Source organism: Narcine bancroftii, chromosome 2 (assembly GCF_036971445.1).
Source record: "Narcine bancroftii isolate sNarBan1 chromosome 2, sNarBan1.hap1, whole genome shotgun sequence".
Lineage (NCBI taxonomy): Eukaryota > Metazoa > Chordata > Chondrichthyes > Torpediniformes > Narcinidae > Narcine > Narcine bancroftii.
The window spans coordinates 359212242-359237851 of record NC_091470.1 but is presented as its reverse complement, the minus strand read 5'-3'; the positions used below and the strand labels follow the sequence as shown (position 1 = coordinate 359237851).

Genomic DNA, 25610 nt, shown 5'->3' with positions numbered 1-25610 from the left:
GGATATAATCCTCTTACCTAAATCATTAATATATATGATAAACAACTGAGGACCCTGCGGGACTCCACTTGCCACATCCTGCCGTCCTGAAAATGACCCGTTAATCCCAATTCTTTGTTTCCTGTTGTCAACCAATTTTCTATCCAGGTCAGCACCCTACCCACAATACCACGCTCTCTGATTTTGCCTACTAATCTCCTGTGCGGGACCTTATCAAAAGCCTTCTGAAAGTCCAAGTTCACTCCATCCACTGGCTCTCCCATGTCCACCCTCCTTGTCCCATCCTCGAAAAATTTCAAATTAGTCAAGCCTGATTTTCCCTTCAGAAATCCATGCCGATTTGTAATGATATTATTATTTCTGTCTACGTGTTCTGTGATTTCTTTTTTTTTATAATAGATTAGGCTAACTGGTCTGTAACTGCCCATTCTCGCCCTCCCTCCCTTCTTAAAAAATGTCGACCACAATTTCAAGAGCAACTTCTGTAAGCCCCCTGGGACTGGGGACTTAGCCTTCAGTCCATTCAATTTACTCAAGACCACATGCTTCCGAATCTCGATTTCTATCCGTGGAATTTCTATCAATTCCTTCGATACTGCAGGACCTCGACCCCCTATCTGACTTATACCTGTATCTTCCTTGGTGAAGGCAGATCCAAAGTATCTGTTAAACTCGTCAGCCATTTCCATGCTTCCCATAATAGTTTCAACTGTTTGTTTTTAAGGGCCCAATTTTGATTCTAACTAATTTTTTCCTCCTTACATAGTAAAAGAAGCTTTTACTATCCCCTTTTATATCATTGGTTAGTTTACTCTCGTACCTAATTTTTTCCTCTCGTATAGCTTTCTTAAGTTACCTTCTGTGGTTCTTTGAAGGTTTCTTTGTGGGTGCTGTGAGATCTGCTGAGTTTCTCCAGCACTTTTGGGCATTACCCAATGATCACAGCATCTGCAGACCTTCCTGTTTAACTCCATTCAGTTGCTCCACGGCGAAGATCGAGGAATGCCTACCCCGAAGAAGTTCTCCTCCTCTCTTGGAAGTAAGTTAGTTCTCTCACTGCTACCCCGCTGCAATCCCCACTGCTCTCAACTTCCACTACCCTGCGTGATCTGCTGAGTTTCTCCAGCGCTTTTGTGTAATGCCGTAAATTTTCATACTCCTGTATCTCTTGCCCGACGGGAGCAGCTGAAATATGCTGTGCGCGGGGTGGAAGGGGGCCTCAATGATTTTGCGTACCCTTTCAGACTATGAACACGGCATTAAGGGATGGTTGAAAGGAATGCAGAGACATTGGAACTGGGGCAGTCACAGAGACAGACAGACAGCAGCTGCCTGCTCTTCGCCTGGGATAAAAGCCACCACAGAGAAAGCTTGGTTAATACATTCTTAAATGCAGGAAAATAATATTGTTGGCTTATTGTGAAAGTCACTCATGTTGACATGTTCAAAGCCTTCACCACTTGAAACGAGGAATGAAACTCCTGAGAGTTGATAACTTGCCAACAGAAGCCAGGTGCAGCAGAAACCCCAGCTCAAGAATCTAGTTTAAGGCTCCAGTGCCGTACATGATTGGAACAAGCTGAACCAGGACACTTCCTGCTCTCTCAGATTGATTGTGAGCCTAGAACCTTACAGCTCAGTGCAGGCCCTTCAGCCTACAATGCTGTGCTAATTTATGTAAACCTGCTCCACAACAATCGAATCCTCCCCCACCTCAGACCCATCACCCTCTATTTTTCTTACATCCATGTGCCTATTTAAGAGTCTATCGAATGTCCCTATTGTACCAGCCTCCACCGCCATTCCCTGCAATGCTCTCCAGGCACTCACCAACTCTCTTGAGTAAAAAAAAACCTACCTCTGATATCTCCCATAGAAAAATTATATCATAGAAACAAGCCCTTTGGCCCTTTTAGTCAGTGGTGAAGTATTATTCTGCCTCGTCCCATTGATCTACACCTAGAGCCTATCCCTCCCATGCATGTACCTACCTATCCAAATTTTTCTTAAATGTCAAAATTGACCCCACATTCACCTCTTCAGCTGGCACCTCATTCTACGCTCTCTGAGTGAAGAAGATCCCCCTGAACCTTCCCCCCCACTTCCTGCTTGAACTCAGTCAAGGTACAAAGGGCTCCAGGGAATGGGTCGGGGGGGGGGGGGAAGGGTGTGCTGGGCAGGGAGTAAAGGGCCTGGGTGTGTATCTGTGGGTGTATAAATATTCATGTTTATGTGTGTTGGTTTTTTTCTGTTAAAAAGACTTTTTGCTGCTCAATAAATGTATTTTGGAAAACAAGATATGAAGGACTCAGATCTGAAACGTTGCCCACCCTTTGCTTCCTCTGGATGCTGTGTGACCTGCAGAGTTTCTCCAGCACTTTTGTGTACAGTCTGCAGACTTTCCTGTTTAATAAGATAAGTAGAACTTGACTGGCTATAAAGTAGGTTTCAACAACCTTTAATCTAAAACGTGTGATGCGAGAGCTGGCCTCTTCATCTTATTGGAATTAAATCAGCTCGGTTGAAGGAGGTATTTTTAGTCAATATTGCATCAACAACAGGGTAATGGTCAATGAGTCATTAAAAGTCTAAAAATTGCCACCTTGGGACCCACAGGATTGAATTCGTGACATCACTTGAGAGCTTTTCCCAGCACACTGCTTGTTGGTTCTGCTCATTACGTCCATTGTGTGAAAGGCTCCGGGGAGGGAGTGGCCACCTCCGAATGGGCGCGGCTCTGGGATCAGTCGCTCAGGATGAAGGATGACCTGTTTCCTCTCTTGCTCTGTGGACTCGGTGGTGGCCGATGCGGCTTGCACGGGGCCAGACGTGAAATACCCCAAGCTGTTCTGGGAAGTGAGGGAAGAGATAGCTGGGGCAGTAGGTATAATCTCTGAATCCTCTTTGGCCACAGGGAAGGCGTCAGAGGATTGGAGAATGGCAAATGTTGTCCCTTTGTTTAAAAAGATAATGGGGAGAATCACGGGAATTAGAGTCTTAGGTCAGTGGTGTGCAAACTATTGAGAGCAGATTCTTAAGGATAGGATCTATGAGCATTTGGAGAAGTACCGTCTACACAAGGATAGTCAGCAGGACTTTGTGAAGGGAAGGTCAGGCCTCATGAGCCTAATTGAGTTTTTGAGGTGGTAACAAAAGATATTGATGAGGATAGGGTGGTAGATGTGGCCTATATGGATTTTAGCAAAGCATTTGACAAGGGAGACATGAGAGACTAGTTCAGAAAGTCATGAGTCATGGGATCACCATGGCTGTGTGGATAAAAACTTGGCTTGCAGGAAGAAAGCAGAGAGTAGTAGTGGAAGTATTCTGCCTGGAGATTAGTGACTAGTGGGGTTCCTCAAGGATCTATTCTGGGATCCCTGCTCTTTGTGATTTTTTTAAAATGACCTGGATGAAGAGGCAGAGGATGGGTCAGTAGGTTTGCAGATGATACGAAGATTGGAGGAGTTGTGGATGGAGCTGAAGGTTGTCGAAGGTTATGAAAGGATATAGACAGGGTGCAGAGAAGTGGGAAATGGAGTTTAATCTGGATAAGTGTGAGGTGATCCATTCTGCAAGAATGTTCCAGAAGGCTGAGTACAGGGTTAACTGTCAGTTACTTAAGAGTGTGGATAAACAGAGGGATCTTGGGATCAAAATTCATACATCCATCGAGGTTGCCGCACAGGTTTTTTAAATTTTTATTTTTATTTTTCACACTATAAACCATATTGACCGAGATACATACAGACACTTTTCTTCTTAAATATATAGTGTCATTTTCTCCCCCTTTTTCCTCCCTCCCTTCCCTCCCTCCCTCACCCCCTTCCCCATTTATTTAAAGTTCAATCTATAAGATACTTTAAACCCGTTAAACAATGTTGTCACTTAATAAAAATAAACAAGAAATTTTACTGAGTCAGTTCTTTTCCTTCTGTCATTTTAAGTGGTGGAGGTCCACGGTAGGATTTCTCTGTTGTGTTCCATGTGCGGCTCCCATATTTGTTCGAATATTGTAATGTTATTTCTTAAATTATATGTTATTTTTTCTAATGGAATACATTTATTCATTTCTATGTACCATTACTGTATTCTCAGGCTCTCTTCTGATTTCCAGGTTGACATAATACATTTTTTTGCTACAGCTAGGGCTATCATAACAAATCTTTTTTGTGCTCCATCCAAATTGAGTCCAAATTCTTTGTTTCTTATGTTACTTAGGAGGAAGATCTCTGGGTTTTTTGGTATATTGCTTTTTGTGATTTTATTTAATATCTGGTTTAGATCTTCCCAAATTTTTTCCACTTTCTCACATGTCCAAATTGCATGAATTGTTGTTCCCGTTTCCTTTTTACAGCGAAAACATCTGTCTGATACTGTTGGGTCCCATTTATTTAACTTTTGAGGTGTGATGTATAGCCTGTGTATCCAGTTATATTGTATCATGCGTAACCTCGTGTTTATTGTATTTCTCATAGTTCCGGAGCATAGCTTCTCCCATGTTTCATTCTTTATCTTTATGTTTAGATCTTCTTCCCATTTTTGTTTAGGTTTACCGTTTGTTTCCTCGTTCTCATTTTCTTGCAGTTTGATGTACATGTTTGTTACAAATTTTTTAATTATCATTGTGTCTGTAATCACATATTCAAAATTGCTTCCTTCTGGTAACCTCAGACTGTTTCCCAATTTGTCCTTCAAGAAGGATTTCAGTTGGTAATATGCAAACATTGTATCGTGAGTTGTATTATATTTATCCTTCATTTGTTCAAAGGATAATAATTTATTTCCCGAAAAACAATTTTCTATTCTTTTGATCCCTTTTCTCTCCCATTCTCTAAAGGAAAGGTTATCTATTGTGAAAGGGATTAGCTGATTTTGCGTCAATATTAGTTTTGGTAGTTGGTAATTTGTTTTATTCCTTTCTACATGAATCTTCTTCCAAATGTTGAGCAGATTATGCAATACCGGTAAATTCCTACGTTGCACCAATTTTTCATCCCATTTATACAGTATATGTCCAGGTACCTTCTCCCCTATTTTATCTAGTTCTAATCTGGTCCAATCTGGTTTTTCCCTTGTTTGATAAAAATCTGATAGGTATCTTATTTGTGCAGCTCTATAATAATTCTTCAAGTTTGGTAGTTGTAAGCCTCCTTGTTTGTACCATTCTGTTAATTTATCTAGTGCTATCCTCGGTTACCCCCCTTTCCATAAGAATTTCCTTATTATTTTCTTTAACTCCTTAAAGAATTTCTCTGTTAGGTGTATTGGTAATGACTGAAAGAGGTATTGTATCCTTGGGAAAATATTCATTTTAATACAGTTTATCCTTCCTATCAGTGTTAGTGGTAAGTCTTTCCAATGGTCTAAGTCGTCTTGTAATTTTTTCATTAATGGATGGTAATTGAGTTTATATAGATGGCCGAGGTTTTTATTTAGTTGTCTACCTAGGTATCGCATTGCTTGTGTTTGCCATCTAAATGGCGATTCTTTCTTAAACTTCGTGAAATCCGCATTATTCATTGGCATTGCTTCACTTTTATTTGCGTTGATCTTGTACCCTGATACTTCTCCATATTCCTTCAATTTCCTATGTAATTCTTTTATTGTTATTTCTGGTTCTGTTAAGTATATTATAACGTCATCTGCAAATAGACTGATTTTATATTCCTTCTCTTTTATTTTTATCCCTTTTATTTTATTTTCTGTTCTTACCAGTTCTGCTAGTGGTTCTATAGCTAACGCGAACAGTGAGGGAGATAGTGGACATCCCTGTCTTGTTGATCTGCTTAAGTTAAATTGTTTTGATATATATCCATTTACTGTCACTTTCACCAATGGCCCCTTTAATCCAATTAATATATTTCTCTGGTAGGCTGAATTTTTGTAGTACTTTGAATAAATAATTCCATTCTACTCTGTCAAAGGCCTTCTTTGCGTCTAAAGCAACTGCTACTGTTGGAGTTTTATTTCCTTCTACTGCATGAATTAAGTTAATAAATTTACAGATATTGTCTGTTGTTCGTCTTTTTTAAATAAATCCAGTTTGGTCTAGATTTACTATTTTTGGTACATAGTCGGCCAATCTGTTTGCTAATAGTTTAGCTATTATCTTATAATCTGTGTTAAGTAAAGATATTGGTCTATATGACGCTGGTGTTAGTGGATCTTTCCCTGTCTTTGGTATTACTGTAATTATTGCTGTTTTGCATGAATCTGGTAAGCTTTGTGTTTTGTCAATCTGGTTGATTACTTCCAGGAGGGGAGGAATTAATACATCTTTAAATGTTTTATAGAATTCTATTGGGAATCCATCCTCTCCTGGTGTATTATTGTTCGATAGTTTTTTTAATATCTCCTTTAATTCTTCTATTTCAAATGGTTTTATTAATTTATTTTGCTCCTCTGTTAGTAATTTTGGTAGTTCAATTTTAGTTAGAAATTCATCTATTTTCTCTTCTTTCCCTTCATTTTCAGTTTGATATAATTGCTCGTAGAATTCCTTGAAGTTTTCATTGATCTCCGTTGGATTATATGTAATTTGTTTGTCCTTTTTCTTTAATGCCAATAACATTCTTTTAGTTTGTTCTGTCTTAAGCTGCCACGCTAGAATTTTGTGTTTTTTTTCTCCTAGTTCATAATATTTCTGTTTTGTCTTCATTATGTTCTTCTCCACCTTACATGTTTGTAGTGTTTCATATTTTATTTTTTTAACTGCCAATTCTCTTCTTTTAGTTGTATCTTCCTTTATTGCTAATTCTTTTTCTATATTTGTTATTTCCCTTTCCAACTGCTCTGTTTCCTGATTGTAGTCCTTCTTCATCTTAGTTACATAACTTATTATTTGCCCTCTGATGAACGCTTTCATTGCGTCCCATAGTATAAACTTATCTTTCACTGATTCCGTATTTATTTCAAAGAACATTTTAATTTGTCGTTCAATGAATTCTCTAAAATCTTGTCTTTTAAGTAGCATGGGGTTTAATCTCCATCTATACATTCTTGGTGGGATGTCCTCTAGCTCTATTGCCAATAACAGGGGTGAGTGGTCCGATAATAGTCTAGCTTTATATTCCATTTTCCTAACTCTCCCTTGAATGTGGGCTGATAACAGGAATAGGTCTATCCTTGAGTATGTTTTATGTCTACTCGAATAGTATGAATATTCCTTTTCCTTTGGGTGTTGTTTCCTCTATATATCCAAAAGTTGCATTTCTTGCATCGATTTAATTATAAATTTGGTTATTTTGTTCTTTCTGTTGTTTTTTTTTCCAGTTTTATCCATGTTTGAGTCAAAATTAAGGTTAAAATGTTCTCTTGCGTATCTGCTAACTTCAAAAAGATATCTTGCATAAATTTTTGATCTTCTTCATTAGGTGAATATACATTGAGTAAATTCCAAAATTCTGAATATATCTGACATTTTATCATTACATACCTCCCTGCTGGATCTATTATTTCCTCTTCTATTTTGATTGGTACATTTTTATTGATTAATATAGCTACTCCTCTGGCGTTTGAATTATATGATGCTGCAGTTACATGTCCTATCCAATCTCTCTTTAATTTCTTTGTGTTCCACTTCAGTTAGATGTGTTTCTTGTATGAATGCTGTATCAATTTTTTCTTTCTTCAGTAAATTTTGATTTAGTTATGCATTCTGTTAATATTTAAAGTCATATAGTTCAACATGGCCATTTCATACTTTGTTTATCTTCCCTTTCCGTTTCTCCATCATCACCTTCCCATCTTATCCATTTCTGCTTTCTTTTTTTGAACACATTATAAGACAACATTTCTAAAACATAAAATATTTCCACTATTCTCATATCTAAAATTCCTTTAATCCCAATAGTCCCTCCCCTTTCTGAGTTGCCCTTTGTCCCTTGTCGGGCAACTACATTTCCCCTCTCCATTTGGATTTGCGAATCCGCTTGCAAGTGTCAACTGATTTCGCAGTGACTGTAATTCTTCCTCAGCCAGCTGCCCCAGAAAAGATTTTAATCTTCATATATAACAAAGGTCACTCTCTTAATTCCCTCCTTACTTCCTTTCTTTCCCTTCTTAGTTCTTACCTATACTCCATTTTTTATATATACACACATATATACATACACACATATACATATATATATTTTATATACCTACATACACACATACATATAGTTTGTTGTTATTTTTGTTCTTGTTACATGTCTTCATCTCTCTGTCTGTTTTGTAGTTGTTCTGCAAATTTTCGTGCTTCTTCCGGATCCGAGAATAGTCTGTTTTCTGCCCTGGAATAACTATTTTAAGTACCGCTGGGTATTTTAACAAAAATTTATAACCTTTTTTCCATAGGGTCGTTTTTGCTCCATTGAACTCCTTCCTCTTCTTCAGGAGTTCAAAACTTATATCTGGATAGAAAAAATTTTTTTGACCCTTGTATTCCAGTGGTTTTTTGTCTTCTCTTATTTTATTCATTGCCTTCTCCAATATATTTTCTCTTGTTGTATATCTTAGGAATTTTACTAGAATGGATCTTGGTTTTTGTTGTGGTTGTGGTTTAGGGGCTAATGTTCTGTGTGCCCTTTCTATTTCCATTTCTTCCTGTAATTCTGGTCTTCCTAGGACCCTGGGGATCCATTCTTTATAAATTCTTTCATATTTTTGCCTTCTTCATCTTCCTTAAGGCCCACTATCTTTATATTGTTTCTTCTATTATAATTTTCCATTATATCTATCTTCTGAGCTAACAGCTCTTGTGTCTCTTTAACTTTTTTATCAGATTCTTCTAATTTCTTTTTTAAGTCATCTACTTCCATTTCTACGGCTGTTTCTCGTTCTTCCACCTTGTCTACTCTTTTTCCTATATCTGTCATGATCATCTCTAATCTATTCACTTTTTCTTCTGTACTTTTTATTCTTCTTTTTATCTCACTGAATTCTTGTGTCTGCCATTCTTTTACTGTTCCCATATATTCTTTAAAAAAAAATATCCATGTACTTGCCCTTCCCTTCATCTTCCATTTCTCTGTGTTCTTCCTCCTCTTCTTCTGACTCCACTCCAGGATCTGTGTCCTTTACCTCTGTCTCTTCTGGTGTTCTTGTTGGGTTGTTTGTTTTATTTTGTTTGGTATTTTTGGTCTTCTTATTTTTATTAAAAGTGTCTTGGTGTTGGTCTTCTTTCTCTGGGTTGGTCATCTGTTGTTTCTTTGATTTCTTATTTTTATTCTCTTTCTTCTTGTTCTCGTTATTTTCTATGTTTTCCTCTTGCTGTTGTGTTGTAGTTGTCTGTTTCAGCTGTGGAGATTTACTCCTCAGCTGGTCTCCCTCCCGTCAGAGTTATTTTTGTCTTGCGCATCACGCATACGCGAAACCTCGCGCATGCGCGGTTGCGCACTTTTGTTTGGCTCTGTGAGCCATTTTTGTAATCCCAAGTTCAGGGTTTCGACTGACCTCAGGGAGTGGGCTTCTCTCTCCACAGCGGGCCTCCTCGTACAGGTAAGGCCTTCATCTTCTTCTTCCGACGTCTTTCCTTCTTCTTTTCTTCCCGTTGTTTTTGGTTTTTCTTTCTTCGCTGCCATTTTCTCCACACTTTTACTTTCACTTTGTTATGGTTTTTATGTTTGTGCCTTTGTTTTTTCTCTATCTTTTTTAAACTTTTCTGGAGAGGGCTGGAGTTCCCCTACCGGCCACTACTCCATCACATGATTCCTCCCATTGCTGCACAGGTTGATAGGATAGTTAAGAGGCCCTATGGATTACTGGGATTCATTAATGATTGAGTTCAGGAGTCAAGAGGTCATATTTCAACTCTACAAGTCTGTTGTATCGATACTCAGAGTATTGTATTCAATTCTGGTCACCTCATTATTGGAAGGATTTGTAAGCTATGAAGAGGATGCAGAGGAGATTTACCAGGATGTTACCCGGATTGGAAAATAAATCTTTTGAGGCAAGGTTCTCTTTGGAGTGTAGAAGGATTAGAGATGACTTGATAGAGGTCTACAAGATTATGAGAGGCAAACACCAGAGGACACATGTACAAACTGAAGGAAGGGGAGTTTAGGGGAGTCATTAGGGGTATGTTTTTTTTTAAATGCAGAGCTGTGGGTACCTGGAATGCCTTGCCAGAGATGATGGTGGAGGCTGAAACATTAACGGCATTTAAGAGACTCAAAGGCATGTGGATGGAAGAAAAATAGAGGGTAATGGGATAGGAAGGGTTTAGTACATTTTTTAAGGAACATATGGATCGACACAACATCGAAGGCTGAAGGGTTACTTAAGGTTCTATGTAGTTTCTTTCCTGCAGCCATCAGGCTCCTGAATGAACCCCAGAATAGTGTTACTATGTTGCCTTTGCTCGGTACAAATTGATGTTATCTTCTGTTATAATTCTACACTCTATAGTCTTGTTCTTCTGTTCCATATGGCTGTATATATGTCAGACATAACCTGTTTGACTGCTCACTGTACCAAATATAACATGACACATAAGTTTAAACTTAAGCTATGCTAAACTGAAACATTCACTACCTCTTCCAAACCACTTTACAGTGACAATGGATTTAGCGAATCCTGTTTCCCGTTTGTCCAATCTGTGCTTGAAACTATATAAGTGGCAACTTGTATAAATTTGCTCTGCCTTCTAATCCTGGGGGCATAATTCACAGGGGGGGGAACAATTACAATTGCTGGTGAACCTCATCCAAGTGTAAACTCTTCATGGGAATTCTGGCACCCTGCTTAATGCTGTTGGGGGTCCAAGCCAAGCCTAGTCATTGCAAAACAGAGGCTAAGGACTCTAAACTAATTTTTCTCTTTCCTTTCCATCTGGCTCAGACTAATTCCACATAGATTCCAAAAATAATTCCATCTTTCACCTTCTCGATCCATTCAGGATTGCAGACACCTGGGATGGCTGCTCTCAGTAGATCTCGAGATTTTTCACCTGATTCTGTGTGCTGCCAGACCTCTCTCCCCAGGAGTAATAACCCATTCTAGTTCTTAACTGAAGCAAAAATCTGAAGATGCTGGAAATCAGAAACAAAATTATTGGAAACACTCAGGCAGCATTGAATGTGACATCGGTAAAATCCCTGGTATCTGGCACCTTTGGGAATTGGTAGATACTGGGTATGTATATTTGCCAATTGCCTGAGGTTGCGCGTTGAGTGATTGGTGAAATAACTGGAAGGGGTGCCAATTTTAAACCATATTTTTTACCTATTTATTTTGTTTTCTGGTTGCTTAAATTCTGGACAACGGGGATTTTATGGTATTTCGGGCAACCACCTTTGTTAGAACTGTGAATATCACTTGTGAATCTGCAGAGTGGAGATTATTTTGTTCAGAAATATTATATTTTAGAGAGGTACCTTGTGGGTTGGAAACAAGGAAACACACACAAAGACACTTATATAGACTCTATGTCTGCTCTGTCCAGCTGTAAACAGAGCCATAAAACTAGAGTTGATTGTTCCTTAGAAATACTGAAGGCACCTGGTCAAGCAGAAAACTATTTGCTTCATGAAGTGATTTCTGGAGAAATTAAACTTCAAACAGAGCCGGTAGTGATGTCATGCCATGTGATTACGACACTTCAAGAAAACATCTTTAATATGATGAACCAGTTTCATTTGAAATCAGAAATCCAGTAACACTCAGTGAGAAAGGACTGCTATTGTGTTCTTCTTATCAAGGGAGGAACACAGGATCAAAGTGGCTTCGGAAAAGATGGCCACTTCGACTGCCTCTCTTTGTTAAGAGAGAGCATTGTGGCCTTTGTAAAGGTCATTTCATCTAAAACCCTTGCCTGGGTTTGTGAAATAATTATGGTAATCCCAAGTTCCATAACCTCCATGCAAGAGATGGGAAATGTAAAAAAATCATTCGTATGAAAAAATATTTCTCTGAAAGCAACTCTAAAAGAATTCATGAGTTTTGAGAAGTCTGATGACTTGGTACTTCATCCACTCCATAATTACTTTTGAACAACAGTTTAAAGATTCTGAGTTTCAACAAAAAAGATTTATAAGACTGAACTTTGAAAATGACTTTTCAGAATCGTGCCTGAACTGCAATGGATTGGGATCTGCACACACACACACACACACACACACACACACACACACACGCGCACCTTTGCACATAGTTAGGAGTTATGTTTAGAGTCAAGTAAGATTTTATATTATTAACAGTTATTAATAAAAAAATATTGTTTTGAAGATACCATTGTCTTGGTGAATTTTTATTGCTGCTGGTCTAGGTTGTAACAAGCACCTTTGCTCTGTTCGCTGAAACAGCAAGGACCTCCTAGTGGCCATGCATTTCAATTGCAAACCCCATTCCCACATTGACATGTCCATCTATGGCCTCATGACTGCCAAACTGAGGCCACCCGTAACACCTTATCTTCTGACTGGGCTCTCCAACCAGACGACATAAACACTGACTTTACCAATTTCCATTATCGCCGCACCTCAATGTCTCTCTCTTTTCCTATCCCTTTTCTCCCTGCCTCTTCCACATGCTTCTCCTATCCATCCTAAATCTACTACCCTAAATCTTGAGGCTCTGTTCCTTAATTCTAGTCTCTCCCACCAATGGAAACACCTCAGTCTTATCAACATTCATAATTTCATATGTTTCTATAAGATCCCCTCTCATTCTTCTAAATTCCAGCAAGTACAGTCCCAGACAACTCATTCTTTTCTCATTCCAACCTGGAATCAACCTCATGGTCTTAGCCAGACCAGCTGTCAAAACTGTCAGAGCTGAAAACGTTTGCAAACCCTTTCAGACACAGGAGAAATGCCAAGAAGCTGTGCTCCCAAGTTGGGGAGCCTCAAGCTTGGGGAGCGACTTTCAGGAGAGGGAGAGGCTATTTAGGATGAAGATCAGGCAAAAAAAAATTCCTTGCACAGACCACTGAGATTTTTTTTCTTTATTCAAAGGATGTGGCCTTTAACTGTAGATCCTGAATTTTCCTTGGCAACCATCTACTGCCTCGGAGAATACTTACTTGTTGGATTTATACCAACACTTCGGGGATCAGGGAACAGGGGGAGTAGATGGGGGTAGGGGATTGTGGCTCAGGGTTGGCCATGATCCCATTGATTGCTGAGGCAAGGCTTGATTGTGACTGCTTACTTAAATTTCCTCCCTCCCAAAGGTGAGCGCTCATGAAGACATTCTCACGGTGCTGAGGAGGAGGCTCCAGGATTCTTGACCAGAGAAAAGAAAGGATGCCTATCTCTTGATATGTCACCAGAACATACATGCTGAGTTCGGTGAGAAGCAGTCTAACAGTTTATCTCTAACATTCATACATCCTTGGAGGGAGCACAATTTACAGAGCATAGAATTACAATTAATAGAAGGATCAAAGAGAATCTTAGAACAGTGCAGCTCAGAAACAGGCTCTTTGGCCGATCTAGTCTGACCCAAACTATTATTCTTCCCAGTCCTATTGACCTACAACCGAACCATAGTCCTACAAAAAGAATCTCAGGGTTGTACGTGATGTCATGTATGTCTTTTGACAATAAATTTGACCTTTCAACTTTGATACCCCTCCCTTCCCTGTCTCTATTCAATCTTCTCTTAAAGGTCAAAATCGAGCCTGCATTCACCAACTCTGCTGGCAGCATGTCCCACATTGCCACAGGCCTCTTGAGTGAAGAACTTGTTCCTTTTAAGCATTTCATTTTTCACCCTAAATCAAATGTCCTTTAGTTCTTGTCTCACCCACCCTCAGTGGAAAAAAGTCTACTTGCATTTACTCTGTCCATACCCCTCAATTTTGTACACCCAAGAATTGGAACCAAGCAAGGCTAGCATTAGAGTAGCAAGGTCTACTGAGGAGCCCAATGATAGTGGGGAACAAATGGTATTGGTTTGGGAGGGAGAAGAGTATACAGGGTGTGATAGGTCCTTCCATAAGTTAGCTACCTTTTCCAGGCAGTGGGGACAGTGGGAGATGGAGTCCATGGAGGGGAGGAAGTTTGAGTTATGTTCTGAGCTGCACTCACAATCTTCTGATCTTAAATGATAAATTTAGACATACAGCATGGTAACAGGCCATTTTGGCCATGAGTCCAGGCCACCGAATTTACATCTAATTAACCTACATCCCCGGTACGTTTTGAATGGGGGGAGGAAACTGGAGCCCCCCAGGGAAAACCTAAGCAGACATGGGGAGGACGTACCAACTCCTTTCAGACAGCATGGGATATGAACCCCGGTTATGATTGCTGGGACTGTAAAGGCATTGTGCTAACTGCTATACCAACCGGGCCACCCTTGAGCAGAACAGCTCCCATCACATGCTGTGATGCTTCCAGTGTATGATAACACATTGGGACGTTCAATAACAGATGTTTTGGATATGGGATGAAATCTCCTGATTATGATAAACAAAATGGATTGTATTCATATGGCTTCCTCTTTTATTTTAAAATAACGATTAAAACATCAACAAAATGTTGCCTCTAGAGTCCAGGAAGCAGTGATAAGATGCCAGGTCCATCATGAGCACTGACCTCCCATCCATTGAAGACATCTATTGGAGGTGGTGTCTCAAGAAGGTAGCCAACTTCATAAAGGACCCCCATCACCCAAATTACAACCTCTTCCCACTGCTATCTTCGGTCTGATAGCCTTGAGTCTAGCACCTCAAGGTTCAAGAACAGTTTTTATCCAACAGCTATCAGGCTCTTGAACCACCTTGAACTAACTTAACCCTAAAACTACTGGATCGTGGGAACTAGGTATCAGAGCTAGGTTTCGAGAGGGTGCTGAGGGAAAGAAGGTCTCCTGAAGGCAATGAAGGCTTCTTGATTGAGTTGGAAGTTTGGATCAGGAGCTCGGGTGGCCACTGAATCGAACGGGAGTGTGTGCGTCTGTAGTGGCTGCGGGAGCACTAGAGACAAATCTGCAGACACTTGAGTGTCTCTGAAGGGATGGTGACCGTGAGTAGTTCCTTTGATCGTTCAGCATTCTCACTCCCTGTGGGAAGAAGCTGTTCCTCAGCCTGGTGGTGCTGGCTCTTATCCTCCTGTATCTCTTCCCTGACAGGAGCAGCTGTAAGATGCTGCGTGCGGGGTGGAAGGGGTCCTCAATAATTTTGAAAGGACTCTCTTTTGCTTCTTTTTCTCTCGTACTGGAGAGGGAGCCATGTATTCTCATGGCGACTCCCTGTCTTCTTATGGGAGGCAAAAGTCTAACCGTATCATGTATGTTATATTTTTAATGTCTCGTTATGTGACAATAAAAGGAACCTTGAATCACCGGAAGATCTGTCTGCACTATCGAACCACGTCTTCTTTTGACAAACTGCAACTGTGAATAATTATCGATCCTTCTATCTTTAGTCTTTTTTTTTTGGTCATGGCACAGGTTTGTAGTTTAATTCATACTATGGTCGTGGTTGTGGCAGGTAAGAATTCTGGTGCATCTGGATGTTGTACACATGCCAATACACTCGTGCCTTTCCTGCCCTCAGAATCCTCTCGCATCCCCGTTCCGAGACCTGCTACCCCTTCAGCCAGGCTTGAGCCAGTCTCCAGCAGGTGTGAATCTTTCGACCACAGTCACCTGCAGCCTGAGTGGGCAGCTGGCCTCCAGTCGCCAACAGCTCGCTGCCTGCGCATTCTATTCTTCGGCCTCAGAACCGCTCACAGTTCTGCTGCCATGGTCACCGTCCCGTGGGCCATCTCCTCTGCTTCTCTTCCTCAAACAGGAGACGTTTTCCCCATTTTTCCGGTGCCCTGCACCAGTCCTCTGCTTCTTTGGAGTCTGTAACCCTCCCCCTCGAGGCCATTTTGAGTCCAGGCCCCGTGGTTGCAAGATTTTAAAATAAAACACCATCAGCTCCTTTAAAAGGCCAATTAAAGCCTCTACAGAGCTGCTGGTAGGTGGACTGGACGGTAGAGCCCTGCGGAGAAGCACCGTCTCCTCTCCCTGCTCGCCGCGGGTCCGCACCAATAACGGTAGCAGCAGTTCAGGCAGAGCTGGCATAATTTTTTTTGCTGAAAATATTATTTGTGCTCAAAAATGTTCTCCAAATCAAGATCAACACAAATCTAATAACGCTTAACAAAAGGATTCTAAATAATCCTTGCAATGTACAGCAAAACTCTGGTGCTCAGCACCTCCGCTCCATCCGCACCAGTGACAAGGACCTCCCAGTAGCCAACCATTTCAGTTCTATGTCACATGTCTGCCCAGGGCCTTATGTACTATCCCATCAAGACCTCCTGCAAATTGGAGGAACAACACCTGGGCACTCTCCAGCCAGATGGCATCAACATCGGTTTCTGCCAACCTGCTCTCTTCTTTGTGGTGATATGACCATCAGCCGACTGCAGGGGGCGATCTCTGTACCTGCAGGAAGACCACCTAAGGGGCTGACTCCTCCTGGCCGGCTGTCAATCAGCCGACCCGAATATAGACCTGAGCTGGCCCCTTCTGAGCCAGTCACTTGGGGAGCCACCAAAGCATGAACTGGTGTTCAGACTTTTACTGGAATAAAGCCTGTTGTACGGTCTTTCGAGTTTTGTGTTTGCCAGCTGGTACCTCAGTGCACCACACTCTTTCCCCTCCCTTCTTCCCTTCCCCTTTCCACGTCACCTCCCTCTACCTATATCTCTCCTCCCCATGATCACTGCTGACTCCTCCCTCCCTTCTCCACCTATCACCTCCTGCCTTTGTGACCACCCCTCTCCCTTCTACTCTTTACTTTGGACGCCCGCCGACATTTTACCATTCCTTGATGAAGGGCTCAAGCCCGAAACATCGGTCATGTATTTTAAATTTTGCTATATAAAGGACACTGCTTGACCAGCTGAGTTTCTCCAGCTTTATGTTTTTCCTTGAGATGATGTCGTCGGCTTGACCTGTATGCTAAGATTTGGTTGGAAGGGTTGTTTAGATACGAGCAGTATTTGCCCACAATCTACCCATCCACATCAAGAGGAGCTCTATTTATAAACTGTGACTCGTTATTTTTCCTGAACCTGGTTGGCACACACAAACAAAAGAACTCTATGGGGAGTGAGGTGTGGGGGGAGATTTATTTGGGAAAGTACACAAGGGATTGGGTAAGCAGTCTGTTTGCTGACAAGGGCTTCTGTTCGCTCCAACTCTCCTACAAGCTCAAATTTAACTCAAACAAAACCAAAACACAAGTTAAACCCCACGGTTGAAGCGACCCACCTTCTGCAGCACAACTTACTTCTGTGGTGGGCAAACAGTTGGTGAAGATTCTGAGAGGAATGATTTACAAGCATTCCAGTTAAATTTTTAAATTTAGACATACAACGCGCCATTTCAGCCGACGAGCCCGTGCCTGCCCAAATTACACCCCATTAACCCCCTCCCCCCCCCGTGCACTTTGAATGCTGGGAGGAAACTGGAGCCCCCGGGGAAAACCCATGCAAACACAAATTCCTTACAGACAGCGCGGGGTTCGAATCCCAGTCCTGATTACTGGCGCTGTAAAGGCGTCGCGCTAACCACCGCACCAGCCAGGCCGACCTTAAGAGAGGCATGATCTTATTTTGGATATTCAGCATGGCTTCGCCAGGAGAAGGTCGTGTCTCATAAGCCTGATTTAATTAGTTGAGGATGTAACAAAGTACATTGATGAAGGGAGAGCGGTGGATGTGGTGCATATGGATTTCAATATTCATAAAATAAGGAGGTATGGAATCCAGGTTTTGTGGATACAGAATGGCCTTGCCCAAAGAAAGCAGAGAGTGACTGTAGAAAGTTTGTATTCTGCATGGAGAGTGGGTGACCAGTGGCATTCTGCAGGGATCTGCCCTGTGACCTCTCCTCTTTGTGATTGTTTTATAAATGACCTGGATGAGGAAGGGGAAGGGTGGTTTAGTAGGCTTGGGGATGACGCAAAAGTGGGTGGTATTGTGGACAGCCCGGAGGATTGCCAGAGATTATAAAGGGACATTGATGTGCTGCAGAACTGAGCTGAGAAGCAGCAGATGGAGTTCAATCCAGAAAAGCGCGAGGTGGTTAATTTCGGAAGGTCAAGTTTGAATGCTGAATACAGTGTTAATGGGAGGACCTGGGACAAGCTCATCGCATGACAGTCAAGAAAGTGCACCAAGACCTCTCCTTCCTCAGAAGACTGAGGACGTTCGGCACGACCCCTTTGTCCCTCAACAACTTTCCCGGGTGCAATGTTGAAAGCAGTTACTGGATGGGTCACAATGTGGGATGGGAGCTGTTCTGCTCGACAGAAGGTATTGAGTGTAGCTCAGGACATCATGCAAATTTCTCTCCCCTCCATGGACTCCATCTACATCTTCTACTGCCTTGGTTACATGCTCTTCTCCCTCTTCCCATCCGGGAGAAGCCAAAGACTGTGAAAGCACTTTGAAGGCGCTGGACTCTGTCTGCCTTACAGTAGACAAAAGTTAAAGAATTTCACGTATGTTACATTCTAAATGTAGTATTACATTAATAGAACCTTTCCCACAGACATCAGGCTCCTGATTGCCCTGCCTTTCTTGCTACAAATTGATCTTTCCTTTCCAGTCCTTCACTCCGTAATTGTGAGAGATAACTTGTTAGTCTGCTTGCAGAAGAACCCTTCTCCCAGTACTGTGGTGCGTTGAGGTAGCAGCGAGGAAGCACAAAACTCGAAAGACTGTACAACAGGCTTTATTCAGATAAAAGTCTGAACATCAGTTCATGCTTCGGTGGCTCCCCGTCTGACTGGCTCAGGAGGGGCCGGCTCAGGTCTATATTCGGGTCGGCTGATTGACAGCCGGCCAGGTGGAGTCAGCCCTTAGGTGGTCTTCCTGCAGGTACAGAGATTGTCCCCTGCAGTCAGCTGGTGGTCGTATCACCACAAGTACTAGGTGTTTTGATAATGACTTTATTGTCACATTCATAAATATAATGCATATATGCACTGAAATTCTTACTTACTTAGGATCATCAAGGATCCACACCACCCAGCATGCACTCTGTTCTCACTGCTATCACCAGGAAAGAGGTGTAGGTGCCACAAGACTCGTACCACCAGGTTCAGGAACAGCTGCTCCCCCTCCGCCATCAGACTCCTCAACGACAAACTCAATCAGGGGCTCATTTGAGAATTCTTACATTTGCTCTTTATTTTTTTCTCTCTGTATTTGCACAGTTTACATTTCTCTATTTGTTTACATGTGAACGTATCTTCTCGAGTACACTTTTTTTGCATTACCAATAAGTGGTAAATTTGAAGGGTGAGAGGACACTGGAACACACGGAGGAAACCCACGGAGACACGGGGAGAGCAGACAGTCAGCGCTGGATTTGAACCCAGGTCCAGATCACTGGCGCTGTCATGGCGTTGCGTGAACCACCATGCTAACCAGCTGTCCACAGCGTGTAATTCTACGAGAAAAGGAATGTAAGGGATATGTGTGTTGGACCCTAACCATAAATCTGAACTTTGAACTTCTGAAAAAAAAACTACAACAGAATACATTAAATTTATCCCAGAACAGAAGAGGATAATAAATATAAACGACAATAGGTATTAAATATTCACAATGACAGTTTATGCGTGAAAAGAAATGTGACGTTTCAGTATTGCGGACAAGTCTTTTCGTGGTCCCAGAGTGGGAGTAAGAGGACAGCCTTCTAAGCTTTAGGAACGAAACTGTTCCTGAATTTAGACAAGCTGATCTTTAGGCTTCTGTATCTTCTGCTCTGAAGGTGGCAGTGAGAGAGGTTGTGACCAGGTGATGGGGGCCTTTGAAGATGCTTTCTTGAGGCGGTGCCCCACATAGATGTATTGAATGGGTGGGAGGTGGGAGCCTGCGATGGGATTTTGCACGCACACACACACGGAAAATACACTGCACAGTTCACAAAGCAATAAACCACTGCCAGCGATTTCCTTTTAAATGCAAAGTTTGTCTCGATATGCGACAGACTTGAAATACAGCCATTCGCCCCCCCCCCCCCCCCATATCACTCAGAACTATTTATTTACTGTGAAGCAGGTTTATGATCACACTTTCCTCAGAGAAGCACACTAGAAGAGTACTTGTAAAACAAATTGGTGCTATAAATAATAAGTTCAGAATTTATACAAATAAAGGAAGCTGGGCCTGGATTCAATGATCAGCAGGAGTGCTCTGCGGTTCGAATCCATGAGGTGAAAATGCCAAGTTTTTCTTTCAATCCATTTGGCGAAGTGACAGCTCACTGAGGTCACGATTGAGGAAGAGGAATCCAAAATTCATATGTTCCTTTTTTGCCCCAATCTCGTCAGTCCCCGTAACCCAGGAGGAAGCATGTTCTCATCTAACTCTTAAGACCAAGGGCAGTGGTGGGAGAACACAAGCTGGAGGAACTCGGCAGGTCTTGCGGCGTCTGTGGGAGGTAAAGATCTATTACTGATGGTTCGGGCATGAGCCACTTCTTCAAGGTATGAGTAAAAAGAAGCCAGGTGTCTGAACTGAAAGGCTGGAAAGAAGGAAGGGCAGATGGGAGAAGCACAGACCAACAGATGAAAGGGGTTGGTAATTAGATATGGTTGGGCCACCGGAGAGAGGAAAGGTGAGAACTGATTGGGGTGGGTGGGTTCAATACACAAATGTGCTGGAGAAACTCGGTGTCTGTAGGGAATTAAAGGCGACCAATGTTTCAGGCCTGAGCCCCTGGTCGGGAATCCAATTGGGGGATTGGATTCTATCTCGGCTCTCCCCAACCAACCAGAACGCATCAATGTCGACTTCCAGTTTCTCTTAAACCTCCTCCCCTGCTGGTCTCTCTCTATCTCTCTCTCCCCCTATCCCTCGGCCTCCTTTCCTTCAGCTTCCCACTCCCTTCCCTTCCTTCCATCAGAGAGCTGCCCTTCATAACCCACTGCCTTCTCCCTCTCTCACTTCTCAGCTTCTACCCTCCCACCTATGACCTCTTACCTGTCCGCCCGTGTTCCTTCCCCCTTCCTCTCCTCCTCCTTCTTAATTCAGGTGTCTACCCATTTTTTTTCCAGATTCTTGACGAAGGGCTCAGGCCTAAAACATTGACCACCTTTCACTTCCCCTGGATGTGGCATTGCCTGCCGAGATTCTCCAGCACTTTTGGGTATTGCACCCAACCCCAGCTCCCCCATCCACATCTTTTTTAGTTTAACTCGAGCAGTTAATATGGGGGAAAGGTATTAGTTCACTGTCCAAAACAAATTTCATCCAAATCTGAAATTCCTTCTTCGGGCAATTCGAAAAATGCTTCATTAGGACAGACTAAATCCTTTGGGGTGTGGTAATGTTATGGTTGGGATAATACTTACTCAGGAACGATCCTGGCAGATTTCTTAAAAATATCAACTTTAGCCTGCCAGAAAAAGAAACAAAAACTCTGCCGACCAAAGCAATGAGTTAAGGACTGAAAATTACGGATAAATACTTGAGCAACTTTTTCTACTCTACTTGGCTTATTCTGCCTGACACCATTCTCCTGCCTCTTGCCAGAATGTCCAAAAGCACGGGCTCATGATGGGGTGCTTTGCTCAAGCACACGTCTCCTGGTTAAAGGGTGGGATCACAGGTGAGGCCGGTAATGGCCTCACGTGCCTGTCGGTGGGGAAAGGGGAGGCGGGTGAAGCGAGCCTGCCAGTGCCACTTCTGCCTTGATCACATGAGCGTTTGGCAGTGTCTACTCTTTGTGCATTGTTTAAATTTAAATTATAAATGTGGACATGCAGCACGATAACAGGCCCCTTCCAGCCCACACGTCCGTGACACCTCGTTGACCTACAATCCCCGGTACATTTTGAACCATGGGAGGAAACCATGGGTGCAGACATGGGAAGAACTTTCAGACAGTGCAGGATTCGAACCCAAATTGTTGATGCTGTCACAGCATCGCGCTAACCGGTACCTGAATTGTGCCGCCCGGTTCATGACACAGTCTTTTGCCTGCAGCCCACAAACAAAATAATCCTGGCCAGCTGAGTATATCTAGGTTTTATTTTCCATCGTTATTCATGCCTCTGTGTCTTCCATTTGAATACGAAGCAAAATAACAGAGGTCACCTTACCCTTCTAGTCAGATCTGTCCTTCAATTTTAGATCCTGGATGATCTAATTCCCGCAATACTTGATCGTTCTCTTGCCCAAATCTCCACTTTGGCCTTGAATATTTTCCATGACGAGCCATCCACAACTACGTGGGCAAGAGGATCTGGAAGATTTGCAGCTCTGGAGAGAACAGATTCCCCTTCATCTCTGCCTGTCTCTGTATCCTGGGGATATTGCCTCAAAAGTGAATTGCCACACTAGGACAGCCATTCCCAACCTCTTCTTTTCAGCTATGCACCCACCCACCCCCACACCCCCACCTCCCCACCACCCACCATGGACTCTGTTGAAAGTTTATGGGTCCCTTTCCCTATGAAGCAGTCACATTTAGTTGGTTTCTTCCGTATTTCTCCTCTACCAACTACATTTAAAAAATTACGTGTAAAAGAAACCAAGGCTTTTACTTAAATGTGCTGGGGCACCCTGATAAGAATGGCCGCATTGGAACCTCATTGCCCTCAGAGCTGGTGTTAAATACTGACATTGCTGGAGCTTTTTGATGTCGCACAGTCATCATCACTTTGCTCTACTTTCCGAAGGTTTCCAATAACCCAGTGATGATGGAGGCGAATCAGTCATGTCAAAAAGAGTTGGTGCTGGCACTCATTTGAGTTTCACCTTTCAGAGTGTTCACTCGACAGACTGGTCCTGGGGCCATCACACTGGGAGCGCCACTCGACAGACCAGTACTGGGACCGCCACGCTGGAACCGCCACTCGACAGACCGGTACTGGGACCGCCACGCTGGAACCGCCACTCGACAGACCGGTACTGGGACTGCCACGCTGGAACCGCCACTCGACAGACTGGTACTAGGACCGCCACGCAGGGACCGCTACTCGATAGACTGGTACTAGGACCGCCACGCTGGAACCGCCACTCAACAGACTAGTACTAGGACCGCCACGCTGGAACCGCCACTCGACAGACTGGTACTAGGACCGCCATGCTGGGACCGCCACTCGACAGACTGGTACTAGGACTGGCACTCGACAGACTGGTACTAGGACCGCCACGCTGGAACCGCCACTCGACACACTGGTACTAGGACCGCCACGCTGGGACCGCCACTCGACAAGACTGGTACTAGGACCGCCACGCTGGGACCGCCACTCGACAGACTGGTACTAGGACCGCCACGCTGGGACCGCCACTCGACATACTGGTACTGGCCCTATCCCCAGCCAGCATTGCTTGAATTCTGAGACGTTCTGAAATTTCCTGCCTCTGGCTTATTCTGCTTATTTCTTGAAGAAGGGCTCAGGGCCCAAAACATTGGCAATATATCTTTGTCCCCTCTAGACGATGAAAAGACCGGCTGAGTTCCCCCATCATTTTGGTGCGTCTTTACCTCAATCACAGCATCCGCACACTTCCGTGTTTCACGAGGTGTCTAAGGGGAACTTCTTCATGCAGAGGGCATTGAGCGGGCAGAATGAGCTGCCAGATGGAGAGGTGAATGCGGGCTCGATTTTGACACATGGTAGGCGCATGGATGGGGGCGGTACGGAGGGCTATGGTCTGGGTACCTGCCCATGGAACTAGGTAGAATAATAGTTCAGCAGTGTGCTGTAATATGGTTCTAAAGTATTGCTTATTTTCCACAGACAGAATTTTACTTGGATAGCTATATGAATGGAAAGGTGATGGAGGGTTATGGGCAGAATGCAGGTCAGTGGGACTAAGAGTTTCGGCACAGACTAGAAGGGCCGTAATGGCCTGTTTCTGTGCTGTAATTGTTATATGGTTATATAAACAGAGCACGTGAACAGAGAGAAAAAAAAATCAAATCCTGCCCTAAACCCGATTCTTCTGTAAAATATTCCTGCAAAGCACTTAACTTTCTCACAATCAACCATAATGGACGACAAGATTTTGATTCTGACCTCCTCACAGCTGATAAAACTGGATGGCTCTTGGAAGTACATAATAAACCATCGGAAGTTGTTGTCTGACAAGCGTAATGTCTAAGGGTTACCTTTAACATGCTGCGTCCACGCTAGCTGCTTCCAGGTGAGCTTTTCTCAACCTCTCTGTCCTTACCCTTGAGGCTGTGGTGGCATGTCATGCATGATATCATTACACCACTGGTGACCTTGTATATAAGCCCAGGGGGGCGGGGGGAAATCCCTTCCCCCTCATTCTGGCCTAGGCTTATACAGAGGCAAGAACAAGGCCTCAAAGCCTAGCTGTATACCAGTCTATTAAAACTAGTGTTTTACCTGCACTCTGCCTCGTGTGGTTTGATGCTAGTAGCCTACAGAGGCCTTCAATCTCCTCCCTTTCAATGTCCTTTCGAAAACTTTTTTTTTTAACCAAAAAGTGACTTTATTCACAATTTGGTTAAAAAAATTTATTCACAATAGATTATTTACAAAGGGAAGCTGTTCAGTTTATATCCATACATTTCCATCACTGTACAGTGCTCTATTTACACCATTGCCACCACCGTGGTACCTTGTTATTATTTTGTCTTTGTTGCTTGAGGGCCTTCCCCTCGGTCTCAGCCCCTCAATGCCTGGTAATGGGAGGACTCCAGACTATGGTCCTTTCCCAAGGTGCCCTTACGTCAACTGCAACAAACCTCAGTGCTAAGGGCAGCACGGTTAGCGCAGCGGTTCGAAACATACCGGGGATTGTATGTTAATTGGATGTAAATTAGGTGGCGCGGACTGTTGGGCTGAAATAGCCTGTTTCCACTGCCTTTCTAAGGTGCTACTGATCGAATAAAATAACCAGAAACCTTCTCTTCCCCCCCCCAACCCCCTCCACTTTAAGAAAGATAAACTCACAGTGCTGCCTTACTCCATCTTTCATGATTAAATCAGAGGTAGGTTTTTTATTCAGAGAGTGGTGGGTGCCTGCACTGCATTGCCGGGGTTGGTGGAGGCTAGTACAATGGGGACATTCAAAAGTATTAGATAGGTACATGGATGCAAGAACAGTAGAGGATTGTGTACACGAGGTAGGGACTGATTAGATAGTGGTGGAGTTGGTTTACGCTGCGCTGGATGAAGGTATTGCGGGGCCTGAAGAAAATATTTTAAAAGGGCCCTAAATTGTGCCAGCTGATGTATCTCGTTCCTAAATAGTGCCAGCTAATGCATGAGCGGGGAGGGGAAAGCCCTTACACTGAAATTTCAACCCTCCCCTGCTCTTCCCTCAAGGGGGACCTCTCCATGCCCAGCAGGAAGGTGGATGGGGGATATGACCTCTCCCTGCCCAGTGGGACAGGGACATGGCCTGGGGATATACCTCTCCCTGCCCAGCAGGACAGGGTACGAGGGATGGGACCTCTCCCTTCCCAGAGGGACAGAATGGGGCCAGGGGATTTGACCTCTCCCTACCCAGTGGGACGGGGGCGGGGCCAGAGGACACGACCTCTCCCTGCCCAGCGGGACGGAGGAATGGGTCCTCTCCCTGCCATGTGTGATGGGGGATGGGGCTGGCGTATACAACCTCTCCCTGCCTAGTGGGATGGGGGTGGAGACATGATCTTTTCCTGCCCAGCGGGACAGGAGA

At 43.2% G+C, this 25610-nt stretch overlaps 1 protein-coding gene across 5 annotated transcripts in view; it reads right to left on the bottom strand.

Annotated features, from left to right (window-relative positions):
• Positions 1-25610, bottom strand: part of LOC138755796 (guanine nucleotide-binding protein G(s) subunit alpha) — a 369610-nt gene that overhangs the window by 117890 nt on the left and 226110 nt on the right. The gene's annotated exons all lie outside the window — the stretch shown is intronic.